Source organism: Mauremys mutica, chromosome 2, assembly GCF_020497125.1.
Source record: "Mauremys mutica isolate MM-2020 ecotype Southern chromosome 2, ASM2049712v1, whole genome shotgun sequence".
NCBI classification, from domain to species: domain Eukaryota; kingdom Metazoa; phylum Chordata; order Testudines; family Geoemydidae; genus Mauremys; species Mauremys mutica.
In genome coordinates, this window is record NC_059073.1 from 197,768,855 (window position 1) to 197,794,638 (window position 25,784).

Sequence of the window (25,784 nt, forward strand, 5' to 3'; positions counted from 1 at the left end):
TTGTAATTACTGGAGAAAATAATAAAGTATTTGATTTTACTGCACCCAAACAAAAAGCGAGAACTAAGTTTTTCTTCGACACTTTGCAGGAGTACAAGAGGTCAAGGGGTGGAGGAGGAGAGAGAAAGAAAAAGCAGAGAACAGGTTAACTCAGCACTTTAGCTAACTCTGTGTGAAGATAAGATGCTGGCCCCGGCCCAAGGTCATGGGCTTCACGAGAAATCTACAGACAAAAAATCTACAGCTGTCCAGTCGTGAGAAGAGGAGAACTAAGTGGAGCAGAGCTGCAAAGATAGCAGCGAAAACAGAGTGAATGAGACGGCGATTGTGAAGGCTAACAGAAGGGAAAACAAATTCTCCGGAGCCGGTGTGTTTTGGGCAGCTGAGAAGGCCACAGCAAGCTGATTTGGACTGGCACAAAGAGCACCAGAAGCAGAGGTCCCTGAATGGAATGCGCCCCCCCCCCAGGAGCCCAGGACTTAAAACCCTCCTGAGAGTTGGAGCAACTCGGAGATTACAGCAGATTCCCCCGGATGACCTGGGCCCAGGGCAAGAACTTCCGTCCACCCCTTCCCCTCTTCTTCTTATGTTACACAAAGGCCTGGCCAGCTTTGGGTAGAGTGTGTGTGAGAATGAAAGTGGGTTAGAGCTTGGGGCTCTAATGCTTGCTTTCTTCCCCTGAGTGACACGGGAGCATTCCCAGCACTATCTGCTGTTATTTTATTATTTTATCAATGAAGCTTTACAATCTGGACACTTGATGTATTTTGTCGTCATCTCCCCAAACGATTCTGTGGCATCAGCCTGATCAACTGACAGTCCAGGCAGATTGGTAACGAAAATCTGTCACAATGCATGCTATAGTCCAGCAGTTTCAGTATCAAGCTCCATTCTTGTAGGAATTCCCTCAATCAAGGCTGTGACCTACAAGTCATCTCTGATTCCAGCTTCTGATAACACGTTCAGTGTTAGGTCTTGATCAGTCTGACTAGCGCTCTTGTTTTTTACCACATTATGAATTCTTGCCTTCCATCCTTTCTTAGGTTCAGCCTTCATACGTGTCTTCTTGGATGGAAGTTATTCTGTGTTGCTGATCATTAAACTGTGCAACAAGTCACAGCAATGTGTCCTTTCTGCAAATGACCTGGCGTTCCCAGCAATCCTCCTCAGTGAACATAGCTTTGTGCACAACAGCCATATGGAATTTTTCTTGCATTCTCATCGTCTTCTGTCCTGCCAATTCAGGAGATGAACTTCTTGGCTCACATTAAATTCCAGAAAATCCTTCCCTGTGGCTTCAATGGCAATAGCTATCTCAACAACCTTCTTGAATGTAAGCACCAATACAGTCAGTAACTTCTTTTGGATCTGGTCATTATATAATCCAGAGACAACTGGTCATGCAGTGCATCTCTTAATGTTTATCTGAATTGATGATGCTCTGACACCTTCCTAAGAGTAGCAATGAACTGTGCTACCCACTCTCCACTTCCCTAATGTTGCTGATGGAACCGATATCATTCTGCTATCGTTGATGGGGTGAGAGAAAAATGTTCCTGCGTTGCTGCAGTAACTGTGATGTATATGACAGTTCCGGGCACAGATGCAGACAATAGGTCACACTGCAGTCCATATGCCTTCAGACCCATCACTGTCAGCAAGGTTGCAATTTGTTGTTTATCTGGAATGGAATTCAAGTTAAAAATTGCTCAAACTGTTTGAGGTACACCACCCATTATTCACTGTTTTTGTCGAATTCACCAACATTGCCCACAAAAGTAGCCATTTTTCTGTCCCGCACCCCCCGCCCCATTGCACTTCACAGCCTCCCAGACATCTTCTCTTCCAAAGGAAAACTGTTTTATTTTTTCTTTACTGAGCATTATTTGCCTTTAATCTCCTCTTTCTGGCTGGGTGCTTACACTGCAGAATCACTCCTTTGATTGTACTTAGGCTCCCACTGCTGGCTGTAGGCACTCAGCACAGACTAAAGGTTGTCTCTCTCCCTAGCTTGCATGAGAACAAATATGGCTGTTCCCTCCTCACTGCGTTGTCTCTGGCAGCCACCTTCTTCTTTGTCCTGCCCTTATTTCCTTGCTGGCTCACACCATCCCTTACCGCAAAAGTAGCAGTCTGCCACCTTGTGCATTCAGGTGAACTTTTTTTCCTTTTATTATTGGCTATTTATTTGCTTCCTTTTTCTTTGACTATGTGCAGGCAGGAGAGCATTAGACATTTGTGGGCTAAAAAATCCTCATTGCCTATGGTCTGTAGAGAAGGACATAGACACAAGGGGAGCTGATTTAAACCCAGCTGTCTGCTGTGGTGGCTTTATTGCTGTGGCAGCAAAACAGAAACCAAGACAAAAGTGAGGCTTTGTGATGGGCAGAGTACAAAGTGCCCAAACATTTAAAGGGACAGGATATCAAAGTGACCCATGTTACAACAGAAAAAAAAGTCTTGGGAATGCCCTTCCATCTAACTTTATAGAAAGGAATGGTGGTTGTGACTGTCCCATTTCTTTCAGACTTATTCCTTTCACCGGGGTGACGTGACCTGTAGGATGAAAACTCATGTTCACAAAGGATTTTTTTCTTCCAAGGAAATAACTCATTCCTTGAATTTCAATCTTCTTGACCACACAGAAAGTGGGGCTTCAGGAAACATTTCCAAACAAAAAAGACTATTAGGCTTTGGAATAGTTTTCCAAGGAAACTTGTGAAGTCTCGCTGCTTTAAAATTAGACTGAATAAAGCACCTCAGAATATGTTGTGGAAAGCAACACTGTCTTGGTAAGAGGTTGAACAAGATAATATTAGGTTAGCATGAGATCTTCCATTTATAACTTCTGGGATTCTTTAGGAACCGCATAAACAGGTTGAATTGTTGAAATCTTTTCCCGCAAGTCTCATTTAATTTAAAAGTAGAAATTAAAAAGTGTGGTGTAGATAATGATGGTTCCACAGAAGGGCTAGGAATTTTTTTTTTAATGGAACCTTTAGGAAAGGAAGAGACCACTGTAGTCTTCAATGGTAACAGGAATTTATTTATTTATTACCACATGGGGAGCAGTTTGTCTCAGGGTACGCCTACACTGTGATTAAAAAAAACCTGCAGCACCCAGCCTCCAAGCCCAGGTCAGATGACTGAGGCTTGCAGGGCTCGGGTTGCAGGACTAAAAATTGCAGCATAGATGTTCAGGCTTGGATTGGAGCCCGGGTTCTGAAACCCTCCCCCCTTGCAGTGTATCAGAACCCAGACTCCAGCCTGAGCCTAACTTTCTACACTGCCAGTTTATAGCCCCACAGCCCAAGCCCCATGGGACCAAGTCAGCTGACCCAGGCCAGCTGTGACCATGCTGCAGGTCTTTTATTTCAGTGCAGATGTACCCACAAGGCCTTGATTCTATAATATTGCTTTCTCTCTGTTATCGGGGGAAGTGAGGGATGGGCAGAAGAGTGGATTATTCTATAGCAAATTTAGTTCTAACCCAACACATGTTCTCTTTCTTGCTCTGTGAAAACCATTCTATGACTTTTCAGGCAATGCAAGGAGACCGTGGCAGAGGATGAGTTTTTATTGCTATACTTGTTGCATACTATACTATTTACACAGTAGTAAGGCAGAGGATTTCTTGCAACAATAAGTCATACACTTGTAAATACGAGGATCAACTAGGGAAAAGACATCTTGGGTGGTGAGAGTGGCTTTAAACATGACAGATAAAAGATACAGTGAACTATTCTTTATATTTTGTGTAGAATAACTGATATTTTATTAATTGTATTGAAATCACAGTTTCTCCAGTTTCTTCTGTTGTAAGAAACATGGCCTGAAGCTAAATCATGAGATCCTTTAAATATTTGGCAGTACATTTTTTCTGGAACAGCTAGATGCAGTTAATAGGCATATACTTGCTGCCAGAGCAAGCAAATTTGTAATCCCTCTCATGCTTACAGTATGAACTGTTCTCATATAGGCCCCAGAGCACATAATCACTGAGTATATTCTTATTGTCTTATAAGTTTTTTGTTCTCCCCCTTCACAAAGTTGTGCTTATGGAAGATGCTAAATCTATTTTGTTCTTCTAAGACATGCTTTGCTTTAATTATAGTGTATGTTGTTTATGGGGATGAGTAAAAGATAAAGCTCAGGAATCTGCATAATAGCCTTTTCAAAATTATAAAATATATAAGAATCTACTGTATCTGACTTGCTTTTGGGGCATCATTTGAAATGCAGAATCATTGCTCACCTTAGTTATGCAGTGATATGTAATATTCACAGAAGTATCTATTGCACTGAGCATCAGCCTGACAGGTAGGGAAATTATGATTTTTAATAGCAGTTTGTAGCAGAAGCTCATCATTCCTGGTAAACTGAAATCAAGTTATTCATAAGTGATCACTCACAAGGTGTCACTGACAATGTGGTCTTTTATCATTGGAATAAAGAATCAATCCAAAAAGGCACCGAGCATGCTTGGCTCACCTTCTCATCAAAGAGCCCTCAGCACCCCCCAGTGACTCTCTGAGTCAGATACTAAATAACAGAAGCAAGCTAAAAGCAGAGCCGGATGGGAAAAACATTTCCCAGAAAAACTTAGATGAAAAAGAATTGTTCACAATTTCACTGGAATCTCTCAACTTTTTTAGTAAAAAAATTGAAACCCCAAAATTTTGATTCGGAAAGGCTACGTAGTTTCTCATAAGAGTTGTAGTACAGGTGCAGCATGCCAACGTTTTATATGGGCTCCCTTTCTCAACTATACCTCCCATGATGCACCATGATTTTCCCCTCTTGCTGAGTTGCCATGGGAGATGTAGTCTGGTTGGGGAACCTGGCCAAAAGAAAAGAACTGGGGCATAAAGTAGCTGAACTACAACTACTGTGAGGCATTCTGGCAGCATATATGAATAAAAATATGTCCATTTTTGGGTGGTTTGTTTTGTTTTTGACAAAATCAAAATTTTCCATAGAAAGCAAATACTTTTTCGGGGGGGAATTGTACTGAAAACCTAATTTTCTGTAAAAATAATTGACAGCATTTGTAACCAGCTTTGCTGAGAAGAGATCTATATATTAAAACTTATGGACAATGTTTAGAAAAATGACCTGTAACTTTCTTTAAATTTCATTTATAAATTCTATCATTTAGTCCTTCATTCGTAAACCTTTCCCCCACACTTCCATGCTTTATATTAAAATATCAGTTTGAAGAATGAAAGACAAAGTGTATATACCTGAACCCGCTCATATAACTGCAAAAAGATCATCTGGATCCACTTGCAAACAATCTGACGTTTGACAACACTCCCCCCCCCAATTCTCAACTAGTATTGTCTTTTATTGCTGAAATATAGCCTTTAATAAGAATACGTTTTATATGTTGAAGAGTAGCCTGGCTTTCTACCAAGTATACTTGCTATGCTTTACAGACATCTCTCTCTCTCTCTCTCTGCTTAAAGGGAAGACTAAACACTTCCTCTGTATTTTCCTCCTTTTTTGGATTTGTCAGTTTGCATTGAAAGCAGACATTTATACATATATACAAGCTAGCAGGCTTTTATGAATTGCATGGTTATTATTGCTTTCCTCCATACTGATGCAGCAAACGGATCATTTCAGCCTAAATGAATTTGAATTTAGTCTCAGGGAACAACAAAACAGGAAAGCATAACCAAGTGTCCATGAGAAAGCATACAGTGGAGCCTCTCTGCACAGTCTGCATTATTATAGGCAGGGCTAGTAGCCTGCCTACAGTTAATACTGCCTGGACACTTCCTTTATAAAACTCTGTTTCCAGTTATTTATAACTTTGCCAAGCTTAAATCATTTGGGCTGCAATTTTCCATACTGGGTGTCTGCCTCAGGCTGAGTTGGGGGTTTTGTTTTTGTTTTTGTTTTGTTTTTTGTGGGAGGGGGAGGGAAAGAGGTAGAGGTTGTTTTGGTTAGTTTAATATTTTTTTTAACATTTCAGAAAAAAATGGTTCCACATTTGCAAGAACAAGAGTAGGGAAATACATTTTGAAGATTGGGACTGTATCATCAATTTGCTGTTTCTATGGGAATGCTACCCAAATTTGATCAAGTTATGAGCCTCTGGGGGAAAAATGCTGTTTGCATATGCTCAGATTTATTATAACTTGGCACCTAAATTCTGCAAAGATTTTCTGCTCGGAGCACCTGTGACTGTCCTGCCCATGCACGGTCCCCACAGAATGGAGCATGTTTCAATCCAGAGCTGTAGGGGCTGAGCTGGGCTTTCCCTGCAATTGTTGCTCCTAGTGGCTGTGGGCTGCTGTGACGCTTAGTGGCCTAGAAGCAGTGCTTTCACAAAGGGTGCCAGAGCTCCTGGGTTCTCATCCCACCGGTTCCATGGCTCAGGAAGCGAAACAATCTCAGGAACTGAGACCAGGAAGTCTGTCTCTCCCTGTGCTTTCAGTGCTCCTCCTACTGACTCCCAGGTAGCATAGAAGAGGAAGTAGAGGGGGCAAGAGATGGATGTACAGGGAATGGCAGACGGAATAGATTCAGACAGAAAACTGGCAAGAGGAAGACACTGGAGCTGCGGGGGAGAGACTAGGATTGGTTGGACAAGGAGACAAATTTAAGGGCATGGAAGTGGGGATGGTTGGAGCTGGGATTTTTCAAAGGACTTGAAGGAATCTGGATGTCCAGTTATCCCTAGAAATCAATGGGCATCCAACTCAGTTAAATAGCTTTGAAACTTTCACCATGAATTCTGTGTCCTCCATTTTCCTCCTGAAAAATAATAGAAATAATCTTCTACCAGTTGTGAGAGTCTCTGGCCTTTATCATGCATTCACCTGCTGACCAACATTTTCTTCATCACAATTAAGGGCTTGATCCTGGAAAAGGTTAAACTAAAGTGTTTAAGTGGGTGAAAGCTTGAACAGCTCTACAGTGCTCAAGCCGACACAGCAGAACCAAAGTAAACTCCATTATAAATGGCATGTCTGCTATATTCAGCCCCATTCATAATAGGGGGCTGTGAAGGATGTATAGACCTCAGGTTGTGGCAGCCAGGAAGGGTTTAGTAGATGGCCCAGCTACCTCTCCAGCTGCAACTAACTGGCCAATTAACCACAGCTGGGGTAAAAGGCTGCGGCTCAGACAGGAGAGGGTAACTACTAGAGAGACTAGGAGTCTCCCGAGAAAGTTCCTTGGCAACGGACTGGGCGAAAGCTGCAGAGAGACAAACATAAGGCAGAGAAAGCAGCTCCATGATAGATGTCTTCAGAGGGGTAAAGGTAGGAAGCAGCGCAAGGAGCTAGAGAGGGACAATAAGAAATAGACCCTAGTGCTTATCAGAAGGGCCCTGGACTAGACCCCAGAGAAAAAGTCTCAGCCTGTGTTCCCTACCGCCCTCCTCCAGGGCTGGACCTAGACCAAATGGCACCCCAGACAAGGAGCATCTTTGGTGCTCCCTACTCCATTTGTTTCCCATCAAATTTGCCCCTTGCTGCAAGCTAGATTGCAGTTGAACTTTTTGCTTCCTGTGGTGTGCTCCTGAAGGCTGCTGCTTTTATTTTCTATGGGGGAAAACAGACTGTGTTAGGGAAAGCAAAAGACAATGTTCTGCAGTCTTAGACAGTCATCAAACATTACGTGTTAAGCATGATAAAAGACGTAAAAGTATTTCTTTTATATTGTTGGGTAGACAGGCATTCGATAGATCTCTATAGCATCTCATTAAATATGTCCTTTATTAGTTGCTACTTACTCTTCAAGTCTTAAAACACAAGTACACTTTCACAATAAAACAAGATTCACAATATCACAGCTGGGCTCTCACTTCTCTTCAGTTTGTTCTTATTGTGATGTTGCACTCCATATTCTTTATGGAAATATGCTTATGATACTGACATGACATAACTGAGATGTACTTTATGCAAGATGGGTCTTGTAAGATACTATTGGAAAAGTTATAATTTACTGAATGTGATTATCCAATTTGTATCATTTTTGTATCTGAAGCTGGGAATATTGACCATGTCTCTGTATTTCAAATGTGCTACGTTGGATGATGCCAAACAGTGTTAGTGGCTTATTGGAGAAATGCACACAAGCATAAGGATAACCCCAGGAACTGTGTGCAATAGAAACCTCTCAGAGATAGTGCTACACAATGGGCACTGTTTGACCCAGGTCAGATAGCTCTATACAATGGGAACTGTTTGACCCAGGTCAAAGCAAAAAAGCTTTCCGGCAAGTGGGGGGAAAATATAAAAGAGGGACTATGATAATGTGAGGGGACCTCACTCTCCCTACAACAACACACCTGGAAACACCTTAGGAACAAAGACTGAACGGTGGGAAGTGATGGTCCCAGGCTGGAAGGATTTTTAGCCTGTGTAAGAAAACTGGGGAAAGGCAAGGCAACTTGTGCCTTAAGAATCTGCCAGCCTGTTTATCACTCAGGATACAAAGTAGCAAATTCTCACCCTATCAAGTGTGTCAAGCTTAGTTTCTGTGTTTTGTTTTATTTGCTTAATATTCTGCTTTATTCTGTTTTCTATCCCCTGAACCACTTAAAATCTGTCTGTTATAGTTAATAAAATTTGTTTTGCTTATTATTAAACCCAATTTATGCAGTTTTCTAACTGGGGGGGAGCTCAAGAAGTTGTGCACATTGAGGAAGAAGGTGAATTTTATGAGCTTGTGCTGTGCAGATATTTCTATACAGTGCAAGACAGTATTATTTTGGGTGGGCATGTGAGTGCTGGGGGAGCCCTCTCACAAAGAGCTGACTTCAGTCTGTGTCTGTAGTCAGGTGTGGCCGTGTGTGTGTGTGTGTGTGTGTATAGAGGGAACCCAGACCAGTTGAGCAGGAGATGCTCAGTTAAACCCCAATATATCAGGTGGCATCCTGGACGGGGGAGGGGTCCAACCCGTCACACTTATATCTTGTGTGCTGACTGACTGGTGAGGCCCCACCCCTTATGTGGCTGACAATATTCTAGGAAGTTGGAGGAAAATGTGGTTCTCAAAAAGTCTGGAAGGTTCCATGAGATTCGACAAAGGTCCAGAACATTCTAGGATGTTAGTGAAAAATGAGTCCACATATGGAATACCCGAAACATTTTACTTCAGCCATTCTATTTTCCCTTTTGTCGTAAACAAAAACAGCACCCTGAGCCCGGTGCCCCCAATCCGGGCTAGGATGATCAGATGTCCCGACTTTATAGGGACAGTCCCGATTTTGGGATCCTTTTCTTATGTAGGTTCCTATTTTCCCCCCAACCCCCTGTCCTGATTTTTCACACTTGCTGTCTGGTCACCCTAATCCCAGCACCCCCAACCCCAGCACCCCAGGTGGTTGCACTTGAACCAAGACTGAAGAGGTGGGATAAGGTCAGTGAACTTCGGGTTTTGTTTGGACTTTTCTGTTACCCTGGAAGGGATGAGGCTCCAAGCAACCTGACTGGAGGCCGGAGTTGAGAAAAGGAATAGACCACTGAGTGGCCCAAGCTGTGGCCCATGAGGCAACAGAGACAGAGAGCCTGCTACATTGCACCCAACCACAAAGATGCACACCAGCTAGTGAATGACTTTTCAACAGTGATTACTCCTGCTTCTGCTGAATTTAATGCAAGTTTTACCATTTTGCTTCAATGGAAGCAGGATCTGGCTCTTAGGATATGTCTACACTACAGCGGCACAGCTACAGTACTGTGCCACTGTAAACCATAGCATAGCTGCTGCCTGCATCAACAGAGGAGGGTTTTCCATCAATGTAAGTCATCCACCTTTCCTGTCTGTGTCTACATTGAGAGTGGGTCAACCTAACTATACTGATCAGGATGTGAATATTTTTTTCAGCCCTGAAAGATGTAGCTAGGTCGACCTACGTTTTAGATGTAGACCAGGCCTTAGTCTCATTCCTCACTTTCTTAATAGATGTGGAGGTATTTATTATCTTACACAAGACAGTTGACAAGACCAGTAAATCCCTGATTGGATTTATAGCCTACTGCTTTCCTTGTCTAAATTAGAATTCATCAACATCTCTGGACTTCAGTCTGTTAGAAAAAGAAATTGGGTTGTTTGAATTGGACTCTACCTGTTTTTTGCGTGGAATACTATATCTTCTATTCCCTCTCCTTCGTCTTTTTTTTTAAAGTTAATCTTGCAACTGAATCCAAATTTCTATGAGTGTTTCTATCCTATTTTAAATGATAGTCACATTTTTAGAGCCACAGATAAAATTCAGTTGTTTCTCTCTTGTTTTGCCTTTTAGAGCCTACAGAAAATTCCTCAGCTGAAGATTTTTGTTTTTGTTTTGGGTGAGGGGGTTGGGGTTTGTTGTGTTTGTTTGTTTTTTGTATGGCATGTGCTCAGTTTTCTTGGCTCTTTATGCTGCAGCAGTAAGCAAAGGGATTATTCCATCCACATTCTTATCATTGCCAACAGCGGAACAAGATCTAGTGCTATGTTAGTTCCCCCACCTGCTACAAAATAGCTTTTTGAGCATCTATTCATTTCTAGGCTAAGCTACAACATGCTGCTTTCTAGTCACATTCATTGCTGTAACCAAGAACTATTTCCCATCTTCTTTTTAAAGTTATCTGACCTAGGGCTTTGCAGTTTCTTTAGCTTTTGCATGTACAAAGGACTCTCATTCAAAGTTAAGTGTGTCTCTGTAGGCTGATTCCATCATAAATTCCAAAAGCTTCTTCAACAATGCACCTTTAAGGATAGGGATTATTGTTACTGTGAACAGCTATTCTAATAAGATGATGTAAGATGAACATGGGAGTGACAGAGGCATATTTGCCTAGAACATGCCCTATGTGAATCTGATTGAGCTGAGTGCCATGCAATAATGGCTTCTCTCCAACCAACTTGAGTGCTAATTAAATATTACAGCATGCATCCACAGAATTGGCTTATGGCATAAGTGCAAAGTTCTCCAGCATAGTGGCATAACCTACTGGTCAGCATAAGCTAGCATCCCCTTCTGCTCACTCCACAGAGGATGTGGTTCTGTTATTGCTTTCAGTTAGAGTCTTTAGCTCAAGCTATAGAGACTCATGCTTTCAGCTCTAGCGGTCACCAGTTTATCCCCCAGGGAGGTGCCCAAGACACGTGTTCTATGAAATTCTGAACACAGAGAACTCTGAGTCTCTGGCATCTTTCAAATCTCAAATGCTTCCCTCTCCCCTAGACAGACTTTAGCAAGCGTGTTCATGAAGCCAGTCTCCCTTCATAAGAGACATAGAAATCCTGAGTGTTGCTGAGCACCTGCAACTCATTGACTCTAGAAAAAAAATACAGGTGCTCAACACCCCTCAGGATTGGGAGAAAATATCCTTTAAAAAAGTGGGGAAAAGGGGAAGGAATGTCTTCCTGCTGTCCTGAGGCCAATAGAGACTGAATCCCCTGGCAAGAAAGTACTTGATCTATTTATGTACACACTTAATCACTAGGACAATTTCATCAGATACAAATCTCATTTTCATGTGGGCATTATTAAGGAAACTGCTCATAATATTGAATAGCAAAATGTAAAAAAAGGACATAATCTAGAACAGCAGACAAGATTTCAGTCAAAATTTCCCCGCGAAAACCTCTCAAAGATGGAAAAATGTCTTAAAACAACACTGTGTTGCTATCTCTCATTGGAACAGATAACGTAGCTTAATCCAGCGGCTGGGGGCTGCAGTACCAACAGCCTTCCTCCAAAAGTCAGGTTTCAGGCAAGGCACTTTGAAATGAACAGGCAAGGCTGAGCAGAGTACAAGTATTTTGACCCCACAACTGTGGTATTTGATAGCTCAGGATGCTCAGGGAGGAAGCAATCATAAGGTTTCAGTTAACCCAGCTCAGCATCTGGGACTGTATTTGGATAAAATTCTCACTAATAGGGAAAAAAAATCACACCTTCACAACATATATCATTTATAATAGTAGTCACCAGGGCCGCCCAGAGGGGGGGGCAAAGGGGGCAATTTGCCCCGGGCCCCGGGCTCCGCAGGGGCCCCCAAGAGAAGAGCGGAGGCTCCCGCCTCCGCCCCTCTCCTGGAGCCTCGGCGCATGAAGCGCCGAGACTCCGGCCGAGCCCCTGAGCCCCGCCCCGATCCGCGTGGTGAGGGGGCGGGGCTGGGAGCTCCAACGGGGCCTGAGCCCCGCCCCACTCAGAGCGGCGTGGGGAGGGGGCGGGGCAGCTGCCTCCGCTCGGCGTGGAGCTCACAGCCCCGCCCCCTCACCACGTGGCTCTGAGCGGGGCGGAGCTCAGGCCCCGCTGGCAACGCGCTCGGTAAGAGGCCGAGGCCGGGGCCGGGGGGAAGAAGCGGGGGCCGGGGCCGGGGCCGGGGCCAGGCGGGGGCGGGGGGGGGAGAAGCGGCGGCGGCCGGGGGCAGGCCGGGGGGGGAAGAAAGGGCGGCCGGGACCAGGCCGGGGGGGGGGGAAGAAGCGGGACCCGCCGCCGTCGAAGCGCAGCCCGGTCTTCGGCGGCGGGGGGCCCTTCTGTGCCGGGACCCGCCGCCGAAGTGCCCCGAAGGCCCGCGGCGGGGACCCCCGCCACCGAATTACCGCCAAAGACCGGGTGGCGGGTCCCGCTTCGGCGGTAATTCGGCGGCGGGGGGCTCCCGCCGCGGGTCTTCGGGGCACTTTGGCGGCGGGTCCCGGAACGGAAGGGCCCTCCGCCGCCGAAGACCCCGGGCCCCCGGAATCCTCTGGGCGGCCCTGGTAGTCACAGCCCTAACTGAGCCCCTTTCTGCACGTTCACTGAGCTGCTGTGTTTGAGTCCCACCGTGATGTAACTAAGCTTCCCTTAATGAGGGTAGGGTCCAGCACTGTCTGTCTTTGGTCACTCTGGAATGCTTCCTTAGCACAGCCTCTGTCAGCTACCCCTTTGTGGAAGTGTGATCTTGCAAACCAGCTGCCCTAGGTCCATGGGACTAGGATTGCCATCTGGCTGGTTTTTAATTGGCCTGGCCAGTTCTTGTACTACCTTCCCAGTTAAAAGATTTAATGTGCTTCTTCCCTCCCCACAATTTGGGACATGTTAGCTCGCTATACAACTCCCACCCCCTAGACTGGACTGCCTTGCCATGTTAGCATAAGGCCAGAACAATGATAAATTAACATCAAAAGACTGCGTGTAAGAGAGAGACTGATTGTGTAACATCGTTCTCTAAAACATTTTAATAATTAGCCAGAGTTGAGAGCAGGACCCTTTTTGTTGGTGGGAGTGCCCAATGACCAGTTTTTCTGCGTTTTGGAGGTGGCAACCTTACCCAGGACCACCGCTGACCCCTAAGACACACTAGTAATTTAAGCACCCTGTCTGTGTCTACATTGAGAGTGGGTCAACCTAACTATACTCTAAGCTTGTGGGCATTCTTTACTGTTTGCTGATCACAAATCCCTGCCTTTGTTTCGTTACACTCCAAGAATTGGTCAGTATCTGTTCATGGGGTCTGGATTTCTGCTTTACACTCATCATCTTCCTTCCTTCCTTCTGGTGAGCCTGGGCTTGGGGTCCTGGTCTCTTCACCTCTTTCAAATGGCTGATCAGAGTGCCTTCCTTTTATAGGTCTCCAGTTTCCTTTGTCAGATAATATCCTGGTGAGCTCCAAAACCCCTATCAGCTGATCAGTTGCTTAGTTACCAGCTCACCTGGGTAGACTGGTTCCTCTGGGCAGTAGTGAACTTTTTGTCCAAAGGTGCTTCCACTTGAATAGAGGACCATAAAGGTTTAATGACCTCCTCCTCCTCCACATTATTAGCACTATCTCTTGGAATTTCAACTCAGGATGGAGATAAAAAGACAGCAGAGAAGGCAAACTAGCCTTTCAATCAAAATAGCATTTGTAATTTGATAAACATAGAGTTCATCATCAAACAGAATTAATAAGTTGTAAATAGACTTCAAATTGCTCCATCAATTTGTATGCAAATGCTCAAAGTGGAAATGGGCTTTTTTCAGCACAGTTCTACTTACAAGCAAACTTTTTTTTTAAATATGCACACACTCAGCCTCATTTACATGAGATTTATTCTCTACCCTGGTGTCTTTTCTAAACACCCCAATATCCACACAACAAAGGGTACAAAAAGCTTTCAAAAGTTTAGACAGATGCTTTCAGAGAAAGAAATTCAGTCAGATCTGCCAGCAAATATCTTGTTTGATTAAATCAACCCTATATAATTGCTCCTAATGCTGCAATACTCCCACGGAAAACTTTGTCATTTTGAAAGACTTCATTTCATTAAATCCTTGCATATTGCTGCATGGTCTGAATTTAAGTTTAAAATATTGATCAGCTGTTTCCTTCCATACATTTGAAAAATGTATGAGGCATAAGACAGTCTTCCTTGGAATGAAATTATCTTCAAATCTGAAAATATATTGTTACCTTTTTCTTATTCAGAGTAGAAATGGACATACACTTTTAGGATAATGTGAGCTGTCATATTCAGACCCTCCTTCCAGATAATGTCATGACTCATCTCCTACTGAGAATACCTCTCCAGGAGAGAGAATCCCTGTTAGGAAGAGACAGGTAATAGTAATGGAAGATTTAGTAGTTGGGTTTGTGATGGCTGGGAGAACAGCATAGTGAATTGCCTATTGGGTGTGAAGGTTGCAGATCTCTCAAGACATCTAGATATAGACTTTTGTCCAGTGCTGGGGAGGAGCCAGTGGTCATAGTACATACCAATGGCATAGGGAAAGATAGGAGAGGTCCTTGAGGCTAAATTTAGACTGCTAGGTTAGAGGCCAGGACCTCCATGGTAGTATTCTCTGACATGCTTCCAGTTCCATAACCAGGGCCAGTTAGATAGGCAGAACTATAGGATGTCAATATGTGAATGAGATGATGGTGGAAGGAAAGATTTAGGTTTATTAGTAACAATCAAACTGTTTGGGAAAGATGGAACCCATACAGGAAGGATGGGCTCTATCTAAATGAAAAAGGAACCAGATTGCTTGTATGTAAATTTAAGATGGTCCTAGAGGAATTTTTAAACTAAGGGCTGGGGAAAAGCTGACAGACATGGAGCAGCATGCGATTTGGACAGATGGTCTCTTAGGGGAGGATTTATTAAAAGGGATACTCTATAGTCTAGTCAGGGCCGGCTCCAGACCCCAGCGCGCCAAGCGCGCGCGTGGGGCGGCATTTTCCCGGTAGGGCGGCAGGCGGCTCCGGCGGACCTTCTGCAGTCATGCCTGCGGGAGGTCCAGTGGAGCCGCGGGACCAGCGGACCTCCCGCAGGCATGACTGCGGACGGTGCGCGGGGCCCCCGGCTCGGGTGGCCCCCCCGCCGGCATGACTGCGGATGCTCCACCGGAGCCGCGGGACCAGCAAACCCTCCGCAGCTGCGGGAGGTCCACTGGAGCCGCGGGACCAGCGAACCCTCCGCAGTCATGCCTGCGGAAGTCCGCTGGTCCCGCGGCTCCGGTGCACCTCCCGCAGGCATGCCTGCTTGGGGCGGCCAAATTCCTAGAGCCACCCCTGAGTCTAGTAAAGAGAAGAGGATAAAAGTTGGTAAATACAGGTGGGAACTGAAGAGAAACAGTCAAACAAAATAGTGCCATTCAGTTACATTATATGAAGGCTGACTGAACATTGATAGATTTTATAAGTGCTTGTATATATATGCTAGAATGCTTAAATACTACAAGGATGAACTTTGTGTGGTATTAAATGAGATTAATTAATATAATAGGCATCACAGAAACCTGGTAGAATGATGATGATCAAAGGGATATGGTAATACTTGGTTAAAAATACATAGGAATGATAGAGTACGGGGAGTGGCACTTTATGTGAGATAAATCAAATACAGTAAAAGTCTTAAATGAATCCATCAGTACCTTAGAATCTCTATGGATAGAAATTCCATGTTTGAATAATAAGATCATAGCAGTGGGAATACACTACTGATCACCTGAGCAGGATGGTTATGGTGATTGGAAATGCTCAGGAAGATATGAGAGGCTACAAAAACAGGAAACCCAATAACAATATAGGGAACTATCCCTATATTGACTGTAAACATGTCATCTCAGGACTGGATGCAGAGAGAAAATTTCTAGACACCACAAATGACTGCTTCTTAGAGCAGGTTGTCATTGGAACCCACAAGGGGAGAGGCAACTCTTGATTTAGTCCTAAATGGCACATAGGATATGGTCCAAGATGTGATTATTGCTGAACCGCTTGGTAGAAGGGTCCATAATGTAATTAAATTTAACATCCTTGTAGGGGAGGGAAATACCAAAGGAACCCACCATAGCAGGGTTTCACTTCAAAAAGGAGATCTATACAAAAATGGGGTGGCTAGTTAAATGGAAATTAAGAGGAACTGTCACAAGACTGAAAAGTGTGCAAGCTGCATGGAGATTACAAACTAACAACTGTGGTATGTAACCTATCACTTAAACCAGTCTCTGTACCAGATGACTGATGGACAGCTAATGTGATGCTGACTTTTTAAAAAGGCTCCAAAGGTGATCCTGGCAATTACAGGCCAGCAAGACTGACCTTAGTAGCAGGCAAATTGACTGAAACTATAGTAAAGAACAGAATTATCAGACACCTAAATTAATGTGATTTGTTAGGGAACAGTAAATATGGCTTTTGTAAAGGGAAATCATCCCTCACCAGTCTAAGAATTCTTTGCAGGTGTCAACAAGGGTGATCCAGTTGATAGTGTGTACTTGGACTTTCAGAAAGTCCCTCACTAAAGGCTCTTAAGCAAAATATGTAGTCATGGAATGAAAGGTAAGCTCCCCTCATGGCTCAGTAACTGGTTGAAAGATAGGAAACAAAGGGTAGGAATAAATGGTCAGTTTTACAATAGAAATAAGTAAATAGTAGGGTCCCCCAAAGATCTGTACTGGGACCAGTGATGTTCATCATATTCATAAATAATCTGGAAAAAGGGGTAAACCGTGAGGTGGCAAAGTTTGCAGATGATACAAAGTTACTCAAGATAGTTAAGTACAAAGCAGAGTGTCAAGAGTTACAAAGGGATCAAGAGTTACAAAACTAGGTGGCTGGGCAACAGAATGGCAGATGAAATTCAAAGTTCCTAAACACAAAGTAATGCACAGTGGAAAACATAATCCTAACTGTACATACAAACTGATGGGGTCTAATTTAGCTGTTACCACTCAAGAAAGATCTTGGAGTCATTGTGGCTAGTTCTCTGAGCAGATGTTTTTAATGTGCAGCAGCAGTTTAAAAAAAAAAGAAAAAAAGCTAATAGAATATTAGGAACCATTAGGAAAGGGATAGATAATGAGACAAAAAAAGTATCATCATGCCAGTATATAAATCCATGATATGCCTACAGCTTGAATGCTGTGTGCAGTTCTGGTTGTTCTGTCTCAAAAAAGATATATGAGAATTTGAAAAAAGTACAGAGAAAGGCAACAGAAGTGGTTACGGGAATGGAACAGCTTTCATAGGAGAAGAGATTTAAAAGACTAGGACTGTTCAGCTGGGAAAGAGATGACCAAGGTGGTGGTGGGGGACATGATAGAGGTCTATAAAATCATGAATGGTGTAGAGAAAGTGAATAAGGACGTGTTATTTACCCCTTCAAATAACACAAGAATGAAACTAATAGGCAACAGGCTTAAGGGAGGGTTGTGTAGGCCAAAAATATAACTGGGTTCAAAAAAGAATTAGATACGTTCATGGATGATCGGTCCATCAATGGTTATTAGCCAAGATGGTCAGGGATGCAACCCCGTGCTCTGGGTGTCCCTAACCTCTGACTGCTGGAAGCTGGGACTGGATGGAAGGATGGATCACTGGATAAATTGCCCTGTTTTGTTCACTCCCTCTGAATCATCTGGCACTGGTCACCATCAGAAGACAGGATACTGGGCTAGATGGTATAAGGGACTAGGGTGTATGCAGTCTGGCCAAGCAGTCACAGCTTGGTTGGGATCTGCACATCAGGGACGATAGTTGCTGAGCAGGAGCCAGAGAAATCACAAGAGTCAGGTTCAATAAGCAAGAATCTGGGTCAGATTCAGGCCGGGATCAGAGACTGGAAGTCAGTAGTAGAACCAGGCAGGAATCAGGGTCAGAGTCAGGCTTGTATTGGAGATCAGGAGACAGGTCAAAGTCTGTGTGATTGTCCAGACAACTTCCTGGGGTAATCCCTAGGGTTAAATAGGGCATTTGGCCCATTAGAGGGCTGTAAGATACTATCACTCTTGCTTCCTTGGGTGGTACTTCCTGGAGCACGTGCTCGCCACAGTGCTCCCACGGCTAACCAGTGACATGGTGGAAAAGCCAGCCATCCCAGGCTCTGCAGACCTGGGTTCTGGTCCATGGGCCTTTACAGATGGACCATTGGTCTGACCCAATGTACCTGTTCTTATGTCCTCATCAGGAGGGGGTAACTAGTCTTGTCTCCTGCATGTACAAATACTTCAGAAATTTGTCGTATGGTTGCCGTACTTTTTCCCTCTTTCCTTATTTATTATTTCCTATACTGTTACATCTGCCATATCTCAAGTAACTTCCTCTGTTTGTTCCACATAAACTCTGACATTCCCTGTCTTCATCTTACTATCTTGTTTCAATCACCCTGGCAGAAGATATGTTCACTCTCATGGGCCCTCATTTCATTTTGTAATGTGCTGAAATTAGAGATGGGCCTGAGCCACATATTTCACATGTGGAGTCAGAGCAAAATCCTCCTTCAAAAAACATAGAAGGTGTTCAAAGCAACCAAATATCACTCAGGGATCTGAGGGACCCTGGCCTATATAATTCTTCAGCCAGTGTGGCCTAAACTTTTCCTGTCATGGCCACCACTTACCAGTAATGGAATCTGTCTGTGCCCCTCCCCTCATGACTGCACAGTTGACTCAGCAGGGGAGCTTGGGGTGAAGGAGGAGCTGGCGGAGGAAAAGAGGCTTGAGGTGGAGCTGGCCTGGGGGCAGAGTAGAGCTGGGTGGCTCCCTCCCCACCCTGCATGGGGGCTGTCCAGGCCCCGCTGTGTGCCCCCTCTCAATGTTCCTCTGTGTCCCCTTGGGGGAGGTGTCCCATAATTTGGGGACCACTGACTTATATATAGCTTAAGTTCTCAATCCTATATAGTTCTTAAGGGTGCTGCTGTGTGTTACCTGGGGTTCCAGTAAAGTTGAAGTTTTCAGTACCTGTGTTCCAGTGAACCCCAAGCTCTCTGTTACCCTTATTACCTGGGGTTCCAGTGAACCCCAATGTCTTGTGACCAGATGTCCCATTTTTATAGGGACAGTGCCATTTTTGGGGACTTTCCCCCACCTCCTGTCCTGTTTTTTCACAGTTGCTATCTGGTCACCCTAATCTCTCAGTACCCTGGTTCCAGTGAATGTGAAGCCCTTGGTAACTTTTCTCTGTCTGAGTTGGTATCAGGACAAACCAAGGGAGATGCAGCACCTCTGTCTGCTATGTGGCTGGCACAAACAAATCAAAACCACATGCTTTCACTTAAAGCCAGTATTTTATTAATTCCCTGCACTTCCAATGGAATGCCTCTACTTAGTCACTGCTTTATCTAGTCTGAAGCATGCACAAATACAATAGGTTATAGAGTACCCCAAACTGCAAAACACCCCTCAGGAGTTTGTAGTGGTCTTTGGGTGATTCTTCAGCTACAGCATTTCAGTGGCCAGCTTCCCATCTGTGGCTGGAGATCTTCTCAATGTGTCCATGATGAAATCCACTAAACCCTGACTCACACTTTCTCTTTTATACCCCAGAGTTACAAAGACGTGTCAATCAAAGGTGTTACATAGCTGATCAAATAGAATCAGTTGCTGGTTACAAAGGAAGTGAAAACAGGATGTGGTTTTGTGGATTCCAGTGGTTAGTCTGGCAGGTGTAAATATTTCCAGTATGCCTGTTTTTCACTGACACTTACCCTCCGCACATCAAGAAAAGGGCACAGAGAGTCAGATTCGCCCCTCCTCCCTTCAGGCTTTGCCTTAACTAAGTTATTACAAAGATGTACTACATAATTATTCCTACCAATAAGCAAAATAATTGATAGTCCATCCCAATAGTTCGTAGTGGCTTAGGAACCTGGTTGTTTATTAAAATACCCCTCTGCTCCATGCTGGTGCCTTCCCTACTCTGCTGAATTCCTAAGGTCCACAAGAGGGGAGCACTATCCAACCTGAGGTTCCACACATAGAACAGAATAAGATGCCTCTGATCTCTCTATCTTTTGTGTAAGTGTACAAAGTATGTATGTTTGAGTCTTTGGAATGATCAGTACTAATGGTATTTAAAAGCTGATAAAGGAAATTATGTTAAACTGGTTTCAGATTTGAGAATCTGTTACACCACAGCCGACTGCACTATAAGCCTCAGGTATACATTTAATTTACAAGTGAAACAATCCCAAAACATGCTAGGGAGATCAATAGACATCCACCTCATTCATTATACAATACTGCTTTGTTCACTGAGCACTGTCCATCCTGTGCCCTGAATGACACAGAGGGCCTGCGGAGAAAATAGTATGTGATCATGTAATTAAAAACTGTATCAAAATGCATATGCACAAGGAGGACAATGAAGGTTGCACAGGCAACCTTAATCCTGGCATTTCCTAACTTCTGAGTGGTTGACTTTGCAGCCTAAGTAATCCTTTACTCTAGTTATGTTTTTGTGATGCATGTATGTATGCTTTATTCTTGCACCACCATAATTTAGCATAAAGAAGGGCCCAAGTATTAGGTAACAGCCTATTGTTTTCTCACACTGTCACCTGCACACGAAATGCAGAGAGAACTACTTTATTTGTAGATGGATTTTTTTAAAACATTAAAATAAAATGTAAATTAAACCAAAAACCTGAATCTATATTCCACTTCAGATGCGAGTATGTTTTGGTGATGAGGTCATTTCTTTTATAGATGGTGTAAAAAAAAATTATTTAGCATGTGAAGTGCCTAGACATAATGAAAATTATAGTGGTCTTGCTTATATATATTTACAAAAAGAGTGCAGCAATGATATCTTAATTAAAAAGAGATGCAGGTATTTGGCTAACTGCTTCCAAGTAATAATGTCACTGCTTAGGTGTCAGGAACATAGAACAAATTGTAGCTGCTTTAAACTCCATATAGTGGGACTAATTTCACTTGGGGGCTAACGCTACCATTTGGCTCAATTACTCTCAAACAGGCAATTTGTAATTCCTAGAGGCAAAACAAACTTCTGTTTCAACAACACAGTCAGATTTAGAGGGCTTCATCACCAGAATGATTTCCCAGGGCATGAAATATGTTTCATTTAAATCTTAAACCTTGTTCACAACCAAGCAAAATCTGTAGCAAGAGTTTCTCATTCAGATTTCTCGGAGTTTCTGTTCAGTGGGTTTTAAGTATCTACCAGTAAAAGATAAATTATGAACTTATTTTTGCCTCATTATCGAGCAAGGTCTTAATTCTTTTTTTTAGTCCTGTATGTGTGTGGGCTGCTCACACTGCCTATAATTAAGGTTGCCTAATGCTGCACATTATAACACCATTTTTCAGACGCTTATAACTTTGCCAAACTTTAACTGGCTGGGCTGAAATTTTACATGCCAGGTGTTTGCCTCGGGTTGAATTTTTTTTGGAAATTTTCACTCAAAATGGATCTCTTGTTTCTAAAAATGCAGCTTGGGGTGGTGGGGGAGAGGGGAAATACATTGTTTTGCCCATGTTAAAAAATGCTGGTAACCTTTTCTTTGAGAAGCTCTAGCACCCCCAGGCTTTAGAGCAGGGACTTGAGATTTGGCTGGGTGGGGCCTTTTTACTATCACCATGAAAATCTATCCAAATTTGGCCAAGTTATAAGCCTTTTAAAAACTGCAGTTAGCAGATGCTCAGGGGAGACTTACTTGAGCTTTACAGCTTAATTCCCCAAATATACTGTCCATGAGCAATGCTTCAGCTCAGGGATGAGGCAGACTTCCTGCTTGATTCTTGTGCATGGACCCAGACCTGCCACAGCTGGGAGCAGTAATGATAGGGAAAGTCCTGCTCAGACGCATCTAGTCCTGGGCTTGATTATAAAGTATGTGCTGTTATTGAGTTTAAATGCTGGGAGTGGAGAGGCTTCTTGGCCTATTTTATTCTTGAATGCCCAAGCTTTGCCTAGCTGTGAACCACACTGGCAACCTAATTATGCTAATCACCATATTCTTATTTAGTAGAATTAATCAGGGTGGGCTACACTGCCCAGTTAATGATTATGGTGGCCATGAGTCAGATTAAGTATTGTCATCACCAAGTGCCTTTATTTTTCGGTGGATTTTGTTGTTGCTGTTTTTGCTTAAAAAGGCAAGATGGTTCTTTATTTACCATCTGGGTTTTGTAGTGTTGGATTCATGTTTTCAAGCTTTTCTTTGCAACCAGCAGAGCTAGACACTTCCTTTCTTTAAAAATAAATAAAGCATGCTGAGATTCTCATACCTCCAGGAGCAGAAGTTTTAAGAAAAATGCTAAATATCATGATGCTTGCAACTTATTATTGATAGTTAGCATATAGTGCTCTATGGGCTGCACTTTGTCACATACACTAACTAAACAGATTTTATCTAATTTAGATCCTTATGTATTATCACTCTTTTAAAAATGTTATGCTATAGTAGTAAGGTCACAGTTGTAGCCACTTATTCTTTTATTAGATTTCATTCGAATTCATATGGGCTTTAGATCATATTTGATCTTTTTGGAACAGGTATCACATTTGTGGTCTCTTTATTCAAGAACTTTCTGCTTATCTCAAAGCCAGTGTTTATAAAGTTTAATGACCATTCAGAGGAGTCAGATTAGCAGAAAAAGCTGCAAGAACTTGTCCTTAGACTTATTCCTACTGGAAAAAAGATTCTACTTCACCATAATATTCTGTTTGTTCTTTATTTTCTAAAGAAAGAAAAATCAATTCTAATAATTGCTTACATAATCCTATGTAGCATGGTAACTTATTTCTGGTGTAGTTATTATAGTTTAAATGTTACAAAGATAATTTACATAAGATGATGCAGGGATATATGTAGATATTTAAAGACCCAAAGATTAAGATGTCCTCCATTCATCAGCTTCCTTTTATGTCTTTCACTGGTTCCCCAACTGGTATCCATCTCAAGTTTTTAAGCTTTTAAAATTCCTGTTGCCACTGTATCCCCCAGTCCAGTCAAGGGCCGCTCATCCAGTTCTGACAACTTCAGGTTCATCAGTGCGGCAGGGGGGAGGGGCGGGGAATCTCCTGTTCCTTCTATAAATGTGTCTCTTTTGAGTCTTGAATGGGAATATAGTCATTCTAGTGCCTCCCAGGTGGCACTGTCTTTTCTCCCAAATGATACTGAGGATTCTCTGACTCCAAAGATTTGACCTTTTCTGAAAAGTGAGTCCATTTGCTCCCATTGTCCGTAAAAGAGGAATGTTTTAAAAAAGATGGGTGTAGCCTTCTTGTGTCTTCGCTGCTAAGAAGTTTCATTTAAAAACATTTTCCTTGTGCCTTTTCTTGAAGATGGTACTCTTTTTATATGCATCCACTTATTCTGCCGTTTAATAATAGGAATGGTATGAGAGTTGGTGTATGTTTCCTCAGGGGGGAAGAACAGATTGAATCCCATTTTTCTACTCCACTGTTTGTGATAAGGATGACATGAGGGCAAGAGGACATTTTTAAATGACTAGATCATGAAGTGGCCTAACAATATGGCCACATACTGAAGACTTTTTGCAAATGTTTCAGTTATTCACTTTACTATGAATATCAACTAGGGCTGGATGAAACTTTTCAGTGAAAAGGTGTTTGCATTTTTGGTGACAAATTTAAAAAAACAAAATTTGTGTCAAATTCGTCTTATTGTCTTGATTTAAAAAAAAACTTCAAAAAAATTGATTTGCAACCACTTTTAATTTTGCATTTGACTTGAATTTAATTTAAGTTTTAAAAAACTTTAAAATGAAACTAAATGTTGCATTCAACCTGAAATTCTGCAAATGTTTGGTCAAAATTGGAAATGAACGCTTATGTGCTATGGTGAAGAGCAGACAGTAAGGCCCTGATCCAGCAAAGTACCTAAGCATGTGCTTAACTTTAAGCATGTGAGTAATTCTGTTGAAGTCAATGGAACTATTCATGTGCTTACATGCTTTGTTGGATTGGAACCTAAACCCTTAAATTTGTTTAAAACTAAAATATCATTGTAAGATTGGTCACAAATTTAGGGCCAGATTATGAAACTCTTTCTCACTAATGGGAGTAGTTACTCACTGGAGCAGCCCCACTAAAGTCAATGTGGTTATTTGTGGCCTTTAGAGAGGAAAGTACTTAGGCGTGCTCTTAAGTCCCATTTGACTTCAATGAAACTACATACTTAAGTGACTTTAAGTGCCAGGGATGCTTTTCTGATTTGGGGACTGTTTAACTGTTCATCAATGGGAATAAGGGTTTGCAATCTAGCCCTTAGCATTTTATTCTGATTGTAATGCTCTGTGGATATCTCCTCCAGACTGATCAGGACTCAGCAACAACTAAAGAGACCATACCAAAGAAGCCTTCCCCAGCTTTATACTGAGCCTACTATCTGCTGGGGAAAGCCTTTCTTTGCCCCCATTATCTGATTTTCTGCGCCTTGATTTGAGTTTCCATTAACAGGGGACACAGCTATAAATTCTAAGTCTTTGGTGGCACTTGGAAGAGAATGCCCCTTATTCTCTTAAGGAAGAATGAAGGAAATCTGTATATCCTTGGCTCTTTGGGGTCCTGCAAGACTGTTATTTAGAACAGAAGTTCTCCACCTTTTTCCTTCTGAGGCCCCTCCAACATGCTATAAATACTTCAGGGCACAGCATGGGAGAGGGGAGCATTGGGCCTCAGGGCTCCTCGAAGTTCCATTCCCAGTTTCAGCCCCATGGGGGCACTGAGCTTTAGCCGTGGGGGCCCCATGGCCCCCTGAAACTGGCTCACGTTCCCCCCCCCCAGGGGGCTGTGGAATCCTGGTTGAGAACCCCTGAAGAGGAAACAAAGTAAAACATTCGGAAGCACTGCCATTGCTAGATCTCTTGGAAAATCCAGAAAGGATCTAAAGAACCTTACATGGGCCAGCAGATCGTTTTCAAAGTTGCTCTAAAATATGGTTTCAATTTATAAATTATACAGTATATAAGGGATAAGGGTATGATTACAAGAGGGCAATAGAAATAATTGTTCCACCTTTAATTAACATAACAAATTACATGCTATGTATTAAGCATGTGTAATAAAGATTCATTTACTATGAGATATTGGGGGATTCCTCAGGGTTCTGGTTATGAAGAATGGATGAGTTTTGGGGTTGTTTTTATTTTCTTTTTCCTTACCATTTGTGTTTTAAAAGTGTATGTGGTGGGTGAATGAAACCGGCTGGCCAGCAATATTAAGAAAAAATCTTGTTTAATTAAGGGCTCCTTTTTTTTCTTTTTTGTTGCAAATTCACATTGTCCTATTTATTTTAATTAGTTAATGTTGCTTTACCTGTGATTCATACATGCAGGCAAGGATAATGGAATAAAGATCTGAAGGGGTAAGGTAACTAATCAGGTTGGGATATGAAATGTTCACTAAGATTATCCCTAAAAGGGAAGAGGCTGACATCCCCCTGTTCATTGTGTTTATCAAAACTTTAGAAATGATGCAATTTACATTTTTCTCAACCCTCCTCCACCTAAGCCAGACTGCCTCCTTGTTATACAGGGCCGGCTCCAGACCCCAGTGAGCCAAGCACGTGCTTGGGGCGGCACGCCGCGGGGGGCG